The 13,937-nt window shown below is 60.4% G+C and overlaps 1 long non-coding RNA gene across 1 annotated transcript; it reads left to right on the top strand.

Annotated features, from left to right (window-relative positions):
• The first annotated feature begins 6,498 nt into the window (after window positions 1-6,498).
• LOC142819963 (uncharacterized) lies at window positions 6,499-13,498 on the top strand. Its single transcript, XR_012897660.1, has 4 exons — window positions 6,499-6,625; window positions 11,824-11,912; window positions 12,669-12,905; window positions 13,059-13,498. It is a non-coding gene; the product is annotated as an uncharacterized LOC142819963 (long non-coding RNA).
• The last annotated feature ends 439 nt before the right edge of the window (window positions 13,499-13,937 follow it).

Genomic DNA, 13,937 nt, shown 5'->3' with positions numbered 1-13,937 from the left:
GGGGCAGCCTCCCTGGTGTCCAGTGGATCCCATTTACACCAGCAGGGACCCTGCCCCGCCCCCTGGTGGTGCTGAATCAGCGTAGCATCACCTGGCAGGAGGGGGCCAGCCATGGACTCAAAAAAAAAACCCAGATCCGGGCTCTCCGTGGGGCAGCTCACAGCAGCTCTCCCTGTCACCCGGCTGAGTCACTTCCTGGGACCCCCCAGGCCACTGTCCCCCCAAGGGACCATGCCCCTCGGCAAGTGCCCCACGGGGGTCTCCGCACCGAGCCGCCATCTCCTCCTCACACACAAAACGCCCCGTTCCAGTCCCTGGGACAATGTCTTGCCGGGGCCAAATCCAGCCGGGCCCGAGAGGGGCAGGAAGCAACAGGCATCGTGCGAGGAAATTGGCGACCGGTTTATCAGCGCGCCGGTAGCCAGGGCTGCCAACTGCAGACTGTGATTTTAGTAGAGAAAACCATTACAGGCAACCAGACTCTCACAGGCATGTTCTGCAGCCCGGGGAAGGTGGCTCCGAAGGTCAAAAGCGAAGTAGGTGCCGTGGTTTTATTCCTAGAGCACAACAGGCCTGACTCGCAGCTGAGCTGGCAGTGACGGTACCTGCAAAGCCCCAGCTCAGCCGGCCGACTGAGCCCAGCATCAGGCAGGGTCTGGGGGCCTGGGGGAGCCCCCAAAACAGGCCAGTGGACCTGCAGCATGTTGGCCAGGCATGAGGACACGATCCCATTTCTAGCAGAGCCCCTATCCCCGGCCCAAACCATCCCCCCTCCTGGCCCATCTCCCGCCCAGGCCACATGCCTCAGTTTACCCATCTGGATGGCCGAGATGGCAAAGAGCCATTCATTGGGATCGGGACGCCTGAGATCCTCCAAAGACAGCACAGACTTTGCTTCCTGTTCTCGCCCGCCGAGGGCGGATGCAAGCAGAGCTCCAGGGGCCCGGGTGCAGGGCTCTGGCACCGCGTCCCGGAGAGAGAGAGACGACTTGTGAGGCAGCCCTTTGGAGGGCACCTATTATGGCAGAAGTGAGACCAGGAGGCAGCCATGTCTCCTCCCCAGCCACAGAGACCACGCAGGCCAGAGGGGGGCAGCCACGGGTGGGTCCCGGCCACTGACCAAAGAGAGGAAGTTGCAAGCAGCATGCCAGTGCAAGGTGCCGGGACTAGGGGTGCGGGGGGCGTCCGACGGACGTGGTTTCCATTGTCACAGGCGAGCCGGGTTGGTTTGTTTCTGCAAAACCCACCAGGAGAACACTTAAAGGAGGCACTTTAAGGACTAACACACGTATTAGGCTCTTTAGGGCATAAGCTTTGGTGAGCGACGACTCACTTCCTTGGATGCTGAAAAGGAGAAAGAAGAAAAACTGGAGACAGAGATGGGAGTGGGACGTCCGCGCTAATTCAATCTGGGTAGCCGTGGCTCCTCAGGGTTTACAGTTTGATGCAGCGGCTGTCCGCACGCCCCACTAGAAAAACTGACCCAGGCCCCTGGTACAGGGGGAGCAAATTCAACCTCCCCCAGGGGCGGATTCTGCCGAGTCTTTGCACAGCCTCCGTGGGCCGAGCACCCTGGCACGGACACAGACCCGCGTGCAGCCAGCTCTGGTGGCACCATCTAGTGGCGATCGGAGATCCCTGCCGAAGGCCCCGTGGGCAGAAGGCAGGACGCACCGGGGGTCTGGACGCAGCCCAGGCTAGTGGCAGCTGCCGCTCCCTTGATGTCAGCGGTGTGACAGCCCTTACCCCAGGGCCGGGGCCTCGCTACCCAGCGAGTTCAGCCAGAGGAGGGGCTGTGCCCGCCCAGCTCGCTGCGCCGGGTACCGATCATGCACAACCAGGGCTGCTGTCTGGCCCCAGCTTAGAGGGCAACCGCAGGGATCTGCTGTGAGCGGAGCGGCTGCAAACCCCCGGCGGCCAGCCAGGGACTAGCGAATGCAGCCCCATCACCGGCCCGGCTGGCCCGGCGGAATCCAGGCCAGGCTGGCGGGAGGGTGCACCAGGCAGCACAGGCCAGGCCAGGCCGTCTGGGGCCTAGAGCGCCAGGGAGAACCAAGGGGGTTAGGGTGTCTCCAGCAGCGCCCCTGTGCGTTCACCACAGCCGGCTCACTGGCACCCTCCTGGGGTGACGGACGGCCTCAGGCCAGAGGGAACCTCCTCCGCCCACGCAGCGAGCACCCCGACACGGGGGCCCAGCCAGCTCCACGCCTGGCCTTGGCCGCGGGCCCCACTTGGCTGCCACGAGCACCCGTGAATGGCAACGTCCCGACTGGTGCGGAAACACGAGTGCGGGGGAGGGGTGCGTGTGAAGCTCTCACACGGACTCGCCCGTTTCCCACACGGGGACACTAGGCGGTGCTAGCTGCTCGCTGAAGCACTCCTGGGGTGGGGTGGGGAGGGGGGCTGACGCCAGGCTGGGGTGGTGGGAGAGGGAGGCTGTGAGGGAGACAGTGCGCGGAGGGAGACAGCAGGGGATGGGAGGCCGTGAGGGGGGAGGGAGATGGCGGGGGGGGGGAGATGGCAGAGGGTGGGGGAGATGGCAGGGGGATGAGAGGCTGGGGGAGGAGTTGGCAGGGGGGTGGGAGGCCATGAGAGGAGGAGACAGCAGATGGTGGGGGAGATGGCAGGGGAGTGGGAGGCCGTGAGGGGGGGGAGACGGCAGGAGGGTGGGAGGCCGTGAAGGGGGGAGACAGCAGAGTCTGGGGGAGATGGCAGGGGGGTGGGAGGCTGTGGGGGGGCCATTGTCTTCTCCCCAGGTAGGAGGGTCGCCTGGGCCCCTCTCTTCTCTGCCTCCCTCCCCGTCCAATGTTCCCCCCTCGCTGGGGTCAGCTGGGCCGGTCGCTGGGGTCTCCCCTCTGCCGCCCAGTGTCTGTTGTCTGGCCAGAACCCCGTGTTCTCTGAGCAGGGCCGGGGTCACCAGGGTACCCGTCACCAGGGCTCCAGTTCTGGGCCGTTCTCTGAAACAACAAACTCCCCACCCGTGTCACATTAAACCAGTAACATCCGGGCACAGTGCCCCCCGGTTTGCCACCCCCCTTGAGTCCCCCAAACTCCTCACTTCCTCACACCGGATTGACGGGCTGTGGGAGGCCCCCGTGCACACGCCCTGCTGGGGTGGGGCCGGATTTGCAGGAGGTCTCGGGGCCGGATGCACCGGGGCCCAGAACCCATCGCGCAACCGGCCCGTCCACGCTAGGCGCCTGCGGGGCTTGGGGGCCGCCGTGCAGTTCAGGGACCCCCCTAGGCCTGGGCCCGCGGCCCTGAACACGGGGCGTTAGATCCCGATGCTCCCTTGCGTCTCTGGGCCCCAGCCTGTTTGGAAAGTGGGCCCGGTGCTGGAAGGGGAGGTCGAGCGAGTTTGTGCAACAGGCTCCCGGCAGCTCTCCAGGCTGCCCAGCGACGGGGCGAGTGGGCACCAGGCCAGGCAGAGAGTCTAGAGAAGAGATCTTAAAGGAGCTGGGCAGCCATGCAGGGTGGCCCCAGCCAGCTGGAGAGAGCCACTGGGCCAGTGTAGCTAGTGTTACACTGTGGGTGGGGGGTAAACAGAACCTTTACTCCCCCCCAGTCACTTTCCCTGGCAGCTGAGGCAGCCCATGGCCCAACCTCGCCATCCTCCGGCACCCGCCGTCCAGTCCAGTGTAAACGTACCTCCCCTTCCCTCAGCCCACGACCGAGCCCTTCCCAGCACCCTGAAGGCCAATCACACCTCCCAGGATTTCCCTTCTCCAGGAGGAGCGTGAGGTTGTGGGCTAGGCTAGGGGGGCTTGGGAAGTCACTGGCCCGCTCCCTGCCTCGGTTTCCCCCATCGAACAGGGAGGACAAGCCTTCCCCTCGCTTTTGCAAAGCCCCTTGAGAGCCTCAGCTGCAAAGTGCTACAGGGGGCAAAGTGCTACTAGAAAGGAGCATGGTCCGTTCTCCCCTGTGTCCTCCACCCCCCTGTGCCGGCCCGGGGTAAGTCCGGCGCCCGTGGCTCGTAAGAATTCGCCGTCCCTTCCGAAGCACACGCGCCCCACCAGTTGTTAAACCAATGTCCATATCCGACGACATGCTTTGTTACAGCCTGCCCAGGCCTCCTCGGCCCCTAATTTACAGCCCGCGCGTTTGAGACAAGGCACCGTAATCAGTTATTAGAGCAAGCGGCTGCGTTTCATAACCCTTCCTTACGTGGGAAGAAAGCAGCTGCCGTTTTAGCGCCGCCACGGAATCCAAGCCCCCCTCCCCTCTGCCCGACAAGGGCCTGCTGATGTAGTGGGCAGGCCACACCCTCTGGGCATCCACTGGTGGCTGTGTGGGGGTTGGGGTGACCCCTACTGGCCGGTACCTGTAGCACTGCCCAGCCGGACGGCTGCCTTAAGTCAGGTAGGCAAAAAGACCCAACCTGTCGGACCGGTTGAGGGCAGGCAGGGAACAAGGGAAGGGAGGTTTCGGGGGAAGGGGCAGTGGCTGGCTGGGAAGCATGAAGGGAGCAGCCTTAGCTGAGGGTCTAGTGACGACAATGGACCCCCTAACCCAAGGGGTCTGAGGCAGCCTGGCCCTGACTCCTGAAACCGCAGCACGTCTGTGCTGGGCTGTATCCTGGAGGAGCAATAACCCCCCTCTGTTCTACTGGCAGGCGGAGTCTCATCTTGCTGCAGATGGGGTGCAGGGTCGGGGGGTCCCCGACGCGCTGCCACAGGCCTCTCTCCAAGGGGCTCCCCGAACGACCAGCCAACGCCCGACCGTTGCAGGAATTGCAGCCTACGAGCTCGGGCTCCGCTCCTCGTTAGCGCCAGGGTGCGGGCGGCGAGACGGCAGCCAGGCCTCCACGCGGGGACAAAGTCGAACCACGAGACGCGACTCCACCATCCAGTGCCCGCGGCGGGTGCTGCCGCAATGCATGCTGGGAGGAGGCCATGTGCAAAAGAGAAGGGTCGACCAGACAGGAGATTCCACGTAGGACACTCCCCCCACCCTCCCCCGGACTGCGCTAGCGCAGGGCATGCTGGGAATCAGGGAGCCCCCTCTGCAGCGGCTGCCGTCGTCCCGCTGCCCTTCGCATCGAACATCCTGGGCCCGGCCGTTGGCTCCATTTAGAGCCTGTTCGTGCAGTTTGCTCATGGACCGAGTGTTCGTGAAAGTCAGAGACGAATCCCGCTGGGCCAGAGCCAAGAGTAACGTAGGCAAGTGCTGGGCACTTCCCTGCACACAGCACGGTCCCAGCCCCTCCATGCACCGCACGGCCGGTACACCCCGCTCCTGCCCCACAGCCCCAGCCCCTCCACGCACCGCTCGGCCGGTACACCCCGCTCCTGCCCCACAGCTCCTCCGGTTCCCCTCCCGAATCCTGCCCCACAGCCCCAGCCCCTCCATGCACCGCATGGCCGGTACACCCTGCTCCTGCCCCACAGCCCCAGCCCCTCCACGCACTGCATGGCCAGTACACCCTGCTTCTGCCCCACAACCTCTCTGACTCTGCTCCTGCCCCATAGCTCCTCCGGTTCCCCTCCTGAATCCTGCCCCACAGCTCCAGCCCCTCCACGCACCACACGGCCGGTACGCCCCGCTCCTGCCCTACAGCCCCTCCGGTTCCACTCCCGAATCCTGCCCCACAGCCACTTCCTGCCCTTCCACCCACTGCTCAGCTAGTACACCCTGCTCCTGCCCCACAGCCTCTCTGATTCTGCTTCTGCCCCACAGCTCCTCCGATTCCACTCCCGAATCCTGCCCCGCAGCCCCCGCCCCTCCATGCACCACATGGCCAGTACACCCTGCTTCTGCCCCACAACCTCTCTGATTCTGCTCCTGCCCCATAGCTCCTCCAGTTCCACTCCCGAATCCTGTCCCACAGCCCCAGCCTCTCTACACACCGCTCAGCCAGTACACCTCACTCCTGTCCCATAGCTCCTCCGGTTCCCCTCCCAAATCCTGCCCCACGGCCCCAGCCCCTCCACCCACTGCTCAGCCAGTACACCCTGCTCCTGCCCCACAGCCTCTCTGCTCCTGCCCCACAGCCCCTCTGGTTCCACTCCTGAATCCTGCCCCATGGCCCCAGCCTCTCCACACACAGCTTGGCCAGTACACCCCACTCCTGCCCCACAGCCCCTCCAGTCCCAGCCCTCGCTTCTCCCGCTCTGCCAGTGCCCTTTACTCCTGGCCTGGCGTGTCCCCCTGCCCTCCTCAAACATATTCCAGGCCCTGGCCTCACTCACATCCTGTCTGATGCCCTTGCTGCCCTCCCCCCACCCTCTGCTACTCTGGGCCCTGCCCTGGACAGCCCCACATCTCCTGCTGGCCTGGCTCCAGTTCTCTCGCCAGGAGCGGAGGGGAAAGGCAAATCCCCCTCCCCATTTTGGGATCCCACAGCTAGGCAGGCTGGCCAGCAGGAGCCCTGGTACTGGAATCCATTTTGAACCGGGTGTTTTCCATGGAAGGGGGGGGGATGCAAAACCAAGGATTCCCATCCTAGGGGGCAAGACTATTTAAGCCCTGGGAAGCAATCGGCCCTTTTTCTTCAGCTGACCGTTGAATGTGCCTGGCCCGCCGGAAGAGGCTACAAAAGAACTTGGAAGGGGGCTGGAGACCCAGGTCAGAGTAAAAGACCAACTCTGATTGAAGCTTCTGCCTGAGATAAGAACAGCTGGTTCGGGTAAGACTTTGCATGTCACAAGTTGCTTGCTGGATTGGAACGAGCCCTGTGTTTCCTGTTCATTTTAATTTAGTAGCTGGCTTTGATCTGCCTGTTTTCACTTGCAGCCACTTAAATCCGACTTTTTGTACTTCATAAAAACTCTTTTGTTCCCTATCATGGCAACTAATTGTTACCATGGGGGAGCAACCAATGTGCATATCTCTCTTTCACTGACGAAAGGAGCTTCTCTTCTGCGCTTTCCCTGAGTAAAACATTTACACAGAGAAAACCGGGTTTGGGGCTTTGATCCCCTTTGGGGGTTGGTTGCTGGGCCCTAGAACTGCATCCTCCCAGAGCTGAAGTGGTGCAGTGTCTGTGCTGCTCTGCAGGGGGGCGGTAACCTCAACTTTGTGCCTTGTCTAGGGGAGACCTGAGGATCTGGCCCAACAGGAAAGGGTGGTGGGGAGCCCCAGAGAGCAAGGCAGCAGGTGTCAATGGGATGATCAGCACACTGGGGAACAATCCCAAGGGGCTTTCTGTGACCACACCCCATCACAGGCGCCAGGGGTTCAGGGGTGCTTTCCAGCTGGTTTTCAACCCAGCAGCAGGGGAGGAGGGAATCTCAGTGCGACAGGTTGGATCACAGAGATCCCCTTGAGACTGTCACCTGGTGGGCCAATCATACCACTGAGCCCGCCTTCCTGCCCTGTTGGGCACCCCGCCACCCTGTCCTGCTGGGCCAGAAGCTCTGGTCTCCCCAATAAGAGTTGGGGTCACCACCCACAGCAGAGCCACACAGACACCGAGAGCAGCTCAGCTCCGGGAGGGCTCAGAAACAGGGATCTGACACAGCGCCCAGGTGCACAGCCCCAGAACCCCAGAGAAATTTGTCTGACTCTGCATGAAAGTTTTATGCAAGCTCATAAGTTCTTCACTCCCTTTATCAATGACAGAGATGCAGAGCTGTTGCCCTCCTCCCCTGGAAGCAATTATTTTTCCTGGGTTTAATAATAAACAAAAGTGATTTAATTCAATATAAAAGTAGGATTGAAGAGGCTCCAAGTGAAAACAGATGGATCAAAATAAGTTACCAAGCTAAAAAACACAAAACATGCCAGCTAAGCTTGGTGTAACTTATTACATTCAATTTCTTACTCTAACAGCAGTTTTGATCATCTCTCTTGCAAGCTACACAGCCTCCTACCTTGGGCCCAGTAGATCCCTGCCTATAACTAGGTTTTACCCAAGGTGGGAAATCTTTGTGTTCACCTTCAATCCTTGTGCCCTCACCATGGAAAAGTACCACATTCAACAGGGGTTCCAGCATCAGATGAGCTGGCCACCTGCCTCAACAGGTCCAGGTTTATAGAAAAAAAGCGAGACTCTTCACAGATCACTGTCTTGAGCACCGAGCCGTTAAGTTCCCAAAGTACCACTAATGGCTTTCACTAGCACGCCTAGATTAATAACACTTGGTATTTCCAACATCACATACAGGAACGATCCATGCAGACACATAGAATATACACGTTCCGAGGATTACAAGCTCTCCAATGATAGGTCACCTGCCCCGTTTTGCATAAAGCATTTGAATTATGCATATTCATATTCAGAGGCCTATTTCCATTCAAATATGAGAGTGCAGTGTCACCTTTTCTAGCTTTGCCCGGCACCCATAAAATCAAACTGGCCACGGTGGGCAGACAGGACACTGGGCTAGATGGACCCTTGGCTGACCCAGTCTGGTGCTTTTATTCATAATCCCAACACTCTGGGAGCTGGGAATGACAAGCGCCATCAGAAGTCACAAGGTTGGAGGCGGGTGGGAGGAGAAAAGGCGACCACAGAGCCAGGGGACCTGGGACCGGCTCTCAGCCCCAGAGTCAGCGGAGCGAACACCGTGCCTGGGGAGGTGGGGAAGAGCCGTTTGCCGCCTCTATAAACCCCTGCAGCCAGCCAGCCAGCCAGCAGGAAACATCAGCGCTCTGGCTCGGAGCCCGCCGTGCCTCCCAACCAGGCAGCTGGCGTGGCGGCACGGTGACGGGATTGGAAGTGGCAGGGCTGCTAAAAGCAGCTGTTACCAGTTGGACAGGACAAGTGTTAAGGGCCTGGCCTGCCGCCCCCTTTGCCTGCGCTGGCACGGAGCAGGTGTGTCTATTACACACGGGCCAGCGCATCTCAAGGGGGGAAGCGACCGTTGGGGGGTACGGGCATGGAGGGGAGCGCTAGAACCCCAATGACCAGGGAGCCAGTGCTGCTTCCTACCAGGGGAAAACTTGCAAGTGGGAGCTGCCCAGCCCCCCCCTCTCCCCCCAAGACCTTCCACAGGCCTATACGCTCCACGTCCTCCAGCCCTGCCTTTGCACGGTATGATACTCACACAGCACGTCCCAGTGGCTAGCACAGCTCTGCCCCTCCCCCCCGAATTTCCCCTGCCTCTCCCTGTAACCCCGATGGCCTGGATCTTCAGGCCAAGCCAGCCTGGGAGAACGTCCCAGCGGTGGTGAGCGGAGAGGCATGAACAGCACCCAGGAGAGGGTGGGTGAGTGCCACACAGGGCAGGACCAGCATCCCCATCACATGCAGTGCCCCGCCGGCTCCTCCCTGCAACGCCGCCCCAGCGAAGGGGGCAGTCAGCCGGGGAGGGAGGCCAGCATGTCTCATCTGCGGTGCTCCCCTGCGCCGTGCTATGGTGTTGCCTGCACAGTACGGTGGCATGGTGATGGGGGTGCACCTAGGGAAGTATGTGGCTATCCACTAGCTAATCAGCCAATGCTTCCTCCTCCCATCAGAGAGAGGCAGCAAGAGGGGGGAGCAGGATCCGGTAAGGTTGCCAGGTGTCCGGTTTTCGCCTGGACTGTCCGTTATTTGGGTCCCACCCCCCAATAAAAAACAACAGAAAATACCAGACATGTGAGACGCCCGGTTATTTCCTGTTTCCCTTGCGCAGAAGCCTGGCGGGGACAATTTTTCTCTGCCGCATCTGGCGGCGGCGGGGGAGTGAGGAGTGTGGGGCCATTTAAAGGCACAGTGTCCCCCTTTTTTTTCCCCTCAACAGAATTTTCTCCCAGTGGTTTTTCTTTTTTGTGCGTGTGTGGAGGGGATGTTCGGTATTTTTTGTTAAACCATCTGGCAACTGTAGATCCGGTGCTGGGGGGAGCCCCGCTTAAAAGCTGGTTCCCCCCAGCACCGTCTCCACGGGGGTCAGGGGAGCAGCAGTGAACTAGCGGCGCGTCCACCTTCGAAATGTAGCGCCGATGTCGATGTAGCCCCCCCACCCCCCGTCCCTGCCGGAGTCACCCCTTGATCCCAGCCCCGCAGCCTTGGCAGGCCGTGCCGCCACCCGGCTCCCATCTCCCACCCGCTGGCTCCTCGCCTTCCACGGCGGGACGGTCATACGCGCGCGCAATGAGAGAGAGCCCTGCAGGCGCCGCCCTGGCCCTGCTCCTACCCCTACCCACTTTGCCGGGGTGGCGGGTACGCTAGGCCGGGGGAGGCTTTGCCTTCCCAACCGCCAGCCTGGCCCCGCCCACACTCCGCCCCCAGAACACCGGCTGTCGTATATTGGGGCAGAGCGTGGCTGCCCCCACATACCCGCCCACCCCTGTGCTGTGGGGCCAGGGAGAGGCTGGGGCTATGCATTAGCCTCCTTGTGCTGGGTAGGAGAGGAGGCGGCTTGGCTCCAATGGGGGGCAGGGCCTTGGCAGAAGGGGCAGAGCTGGGGGCAGGATTCGGGGCTTATCCCCCCCTCCACTTGTGCCTTCACCCACCGCCCAGACACCTGCAAGCCAGAGAAGCCCAGCCCCTCTAGACAGCATGCGAGGGAAACCGAGGCACGACCCCATTTCCCCCCTCACGCTCCCCCACGTTTGTGGCCCCCGCCCCGCCAGAGCTTTTCTCTCCAGCTCCCTCCGCGGCGGCCACTCCCCCGCTCGCGGGCACGTTGGAAGTGAGTCGTGGCTCCGTTCTCATTTCTCATTTCATGCCTATTCTTGTCGTCCCCGTACGTGTCCCCAGGCCCGGCGCCAGCTCCCCGCACCGAGTGGGACTAATTAACACCAAGACAGCGGAAGCTGCAGCTGGCTGGGTCACCGGGCAGGCGGTCTGCTCGTTAGAGAGGCCGGCAAATGCGCAGGGACTCCATCAGTACCTCCCCCTTCTTAACCCCCCACCGCATGCACAGAGGGACTTACCCTCCCGCCGGGAACCCTGCCCTTTGCCGGAAGGGGCTTCGGGTGGGGACAGGCCCAGCGGGAACTCTGAGGAGTTGGGTCCAGCCAAAGAGGCAGGGGAACAAATTCCCCCCCGGGGTTCTGTTCCCAGCTCTGGAAGGGGAGTTAGGTCCAGTTGTTGGAGCAGGGATGTCAGGCCACCTGGGTGCTATCCTGGACTCTAGGACAGGGGTGGGCAAGAGCTGGCCCGTGGGCCGCCCTGCCACGCCCCCGCTCCTAGGCCAATCAAAACCCGGGTCTCCTCCCCCCGCCAGGGGTGCGTGGCCCCAGAGGGAACCACCGGCTGCTCAACACAGCTGGAAGATCCCTCTAGGCGTCACGCGCCCCAGGCAAGGTGGGGAGGGGACCGCCTGTGCTCCCCCACCCCACGGGGGAGAGCGCGCAGTCTCCTCCCCCCACACGCGATGCCTAGAGAGAGCCACCCCTTCCACCTAAGGCCCCGCCCCTTCTGGGACCGGCCCCACGGCCACTATCAACATTGGTGAAGTGGCCCCCCTACAAAAATGATTGCCTACCCCGATCTAGGAGGAGAGTGATGCCCACTGGTTTGAGCAAAGGGCTGGGAGTCTGGACTTCAGGGCTCTCCTGGCAGGCCTGTTCAGCTGCCTCTGAGTTATCTACCCTCTCTGTCCCCTCCCCACCTTGCCAGGGGCACGTGACGCCTAGAGGGATCTTCCAGCTGTGTTGAGCAGCCGGTGGTTCTCTGTGCCCGCAATCTCAGCGCCCGTCGGAAAAGGGGGGTTCTGGGATGGGGTCTGTAGGGATCCCCAGAGGTGCCCCCTTTCTGTCTGACTTAGAGCTGCTGTCACTGAGGGACAGATGAGTCAATTTCATTCCTCTGCCCCAACAGGCAGAGCCAAGGGCCAGGTTTTCAAAGCGACTGGGTGTCTCAAGGTGCAGGTGGGTGTCTCACGGGATGCTGAACACGCCCGACCCCCAGGGGGGTTAGGTGCTTTTGACAACCCTATTGCCTATTAATTTCAGACGGAGGCTGCCTATTGGATTCCGGGCACGGCCCTAAAGCAGCCGCACGGGGTTAACGCGCAGTAAAGGAGAAAACGAGCAATTCCTTAGTAAGTGGATTTTTTTTTAAAGCACAAAATGAAATCGGGTAAGCAAAAGGCCAGCCAAAGAGCTGTCCCCCATACCTGATTGGCCAGGAGCGAGGCGCCGTTAGGGCCAGCTGCTAGGGGACACAGCTGTCTAAGAACTAGGTTTGCGGTGTGTTAGCGCTCTGGGCTCACGCGGATAAAGTGATCAGAGACAGAATATCAGGCGCTCTCTCCCGCTGCAGAGACGCAGTATAAATATTGATACAGACAAGGAGGGGGTGGGGAGGGGGAAACCAGCCGAGGCTTCAATCAAAGATATTAAAAGTCTGGCCTTTGCAGCGGGGAGAAGGATGGATTTTAAATGCTGCATTTAATGACGCTGCGTCCTTCCCTTGAGCCTCTCACTGGAGAGCTCCGAATGGCGCACCCCATGCGCTTCACTCGCGGCGCGCAAACCCCTTTGCCACAGCGGGTCAAGAGGATTAGCCCCATTTTACAGAGGGTGACTCAGGAGCACAATCATTTCCCGGTTCCACTTACTGTTCAGCGACATCATCGCCAGCCGTTCTGGGGCGAGGGGAGAGAAGGGGAGTAGAACCCTCAAATCGGTGGCTTTTCCCTTTGTACCCGCAGGTCTCCACGGCTGCAGAGGTCAGTGCGACTGTCCGTGACTCATTTTGGGGGCTCCAGATGTGGCTTCGGATACATATTTTGTATCCGCGTGGGGTTCTAGTAGGGAGAGTGGCTGCCTCATTGTTTGCTTTTATTTGTGTGAAGGTTCAGGGCAATCCTTTCTTGGTTTTCTACTGTTGGCATGAGGCTCTGGATTGGTCTGCACTGCCATGGAGATCGATGCTGCAGCGGTCGATTTAGCGGGTCTAGTAAAGACTTGCTAAATCAAACACTGATGGCGCTGCTGTTGACCACATAGTCGTAAGGAGAAAGGGAAGTTAACAGGAGCGTTTCTCCCGTCGGCCTCCCGCTGTGGGGCCACCCCAGAAAAATCGATGGAAGGTACGTCGACTCCAGCTACACCATGGTCATTGCTGAATTGCGTCTCTTGCAACGATTTTCTCAGCCAGTGTAGTCCTGGCTTAAGCTCCACGTCAGGTTAGATCCAGCCTAACTCTGGACCCATCTTTAAAATCTATTCTCATTGCTATCTAGGTACCATGCCCGGGGCCTCAAGCCTTCACACGCCGGCATTTCTCAAGCACTCAGCCAGCTGTCATGAACCCCCCTGACTCCAAACCCCCAACCCGTCAGGGAGCAGCAGCTGACGGTTCAGTCTGACGCTGTGCACCATTGCCGGGAGGCACTGGAACAATCGAAGGAGCTGTCTGACTGACAGGCACGGCTCCATGCTATTATCCTAGACCCTGGTCAATATTTGTACAAGAGACACTCGCGCACCTGCAGAAAATTGAAATCCTGCACTCTGCTCACGGCACCGGGGCTGGACTTACATTTACAACATACTTACACGCTACCCAGCTGAACAGCCACCCCCACCGGCACAGCCAGATTGCACACTGTATTTCCAAGTGCTCCGCCGGTCCTAGCCCTGCAGCCTCCGTCGAACCCGGGTAGTAAGGCTGAAACGCAAGCCCCTGTATCACAGGCCGGGGGGGGGGGGGGGGGAAGTCTGAGGCCCAGACACCATGGTCAAGACTTTGCTAATATAAAGCAGAGCCGGGGGGATAACTCAGTAGTTTGAGCCTTGGCCTGCTACACCCAGGGTTATGAGTTCAATCCTTAAGGGGGCCATTTAGGGTTCTGGGGCAAATCTATCAGGGATGGTACTTGGTCCTGCCACAAGGGCAGGGGACTGGCCTGATGACCTCTCTAGGTCCCTTCCAGCTCTGAGATAGGTAGAGCTCCATATTTTTTAAAAAAAAACGAGGAAGAGGCTTCTGGAAGCTGGTGAGAACAGGGCTGACAATACAGAAACACTCTGACCTCAGAGGTACTGAGCACAGGCTGGGATGACATTCCAGGGGGGCCATAACACCTTGTGAAAAAACCTCTGGGTACCAATAACAGCCC

Source organism: Pelodiscus sinensis, chromosome 25 (assembly GCF_049634645.1).
Source record: "Pelodiscus sinensis isolate JC-2024 chromosome 25, ASM4963464v1, whole genome shotgun sequence".
NCBI classification, from domain to species: Eukaryota; Metazoa; Chordata; order Testudines; family Trionychidae; genus Pelodiscus; species Pelodiscus sinensis.
This window is presented reverse-complemented; position numbering and strand designations above follow the sequence as displayed.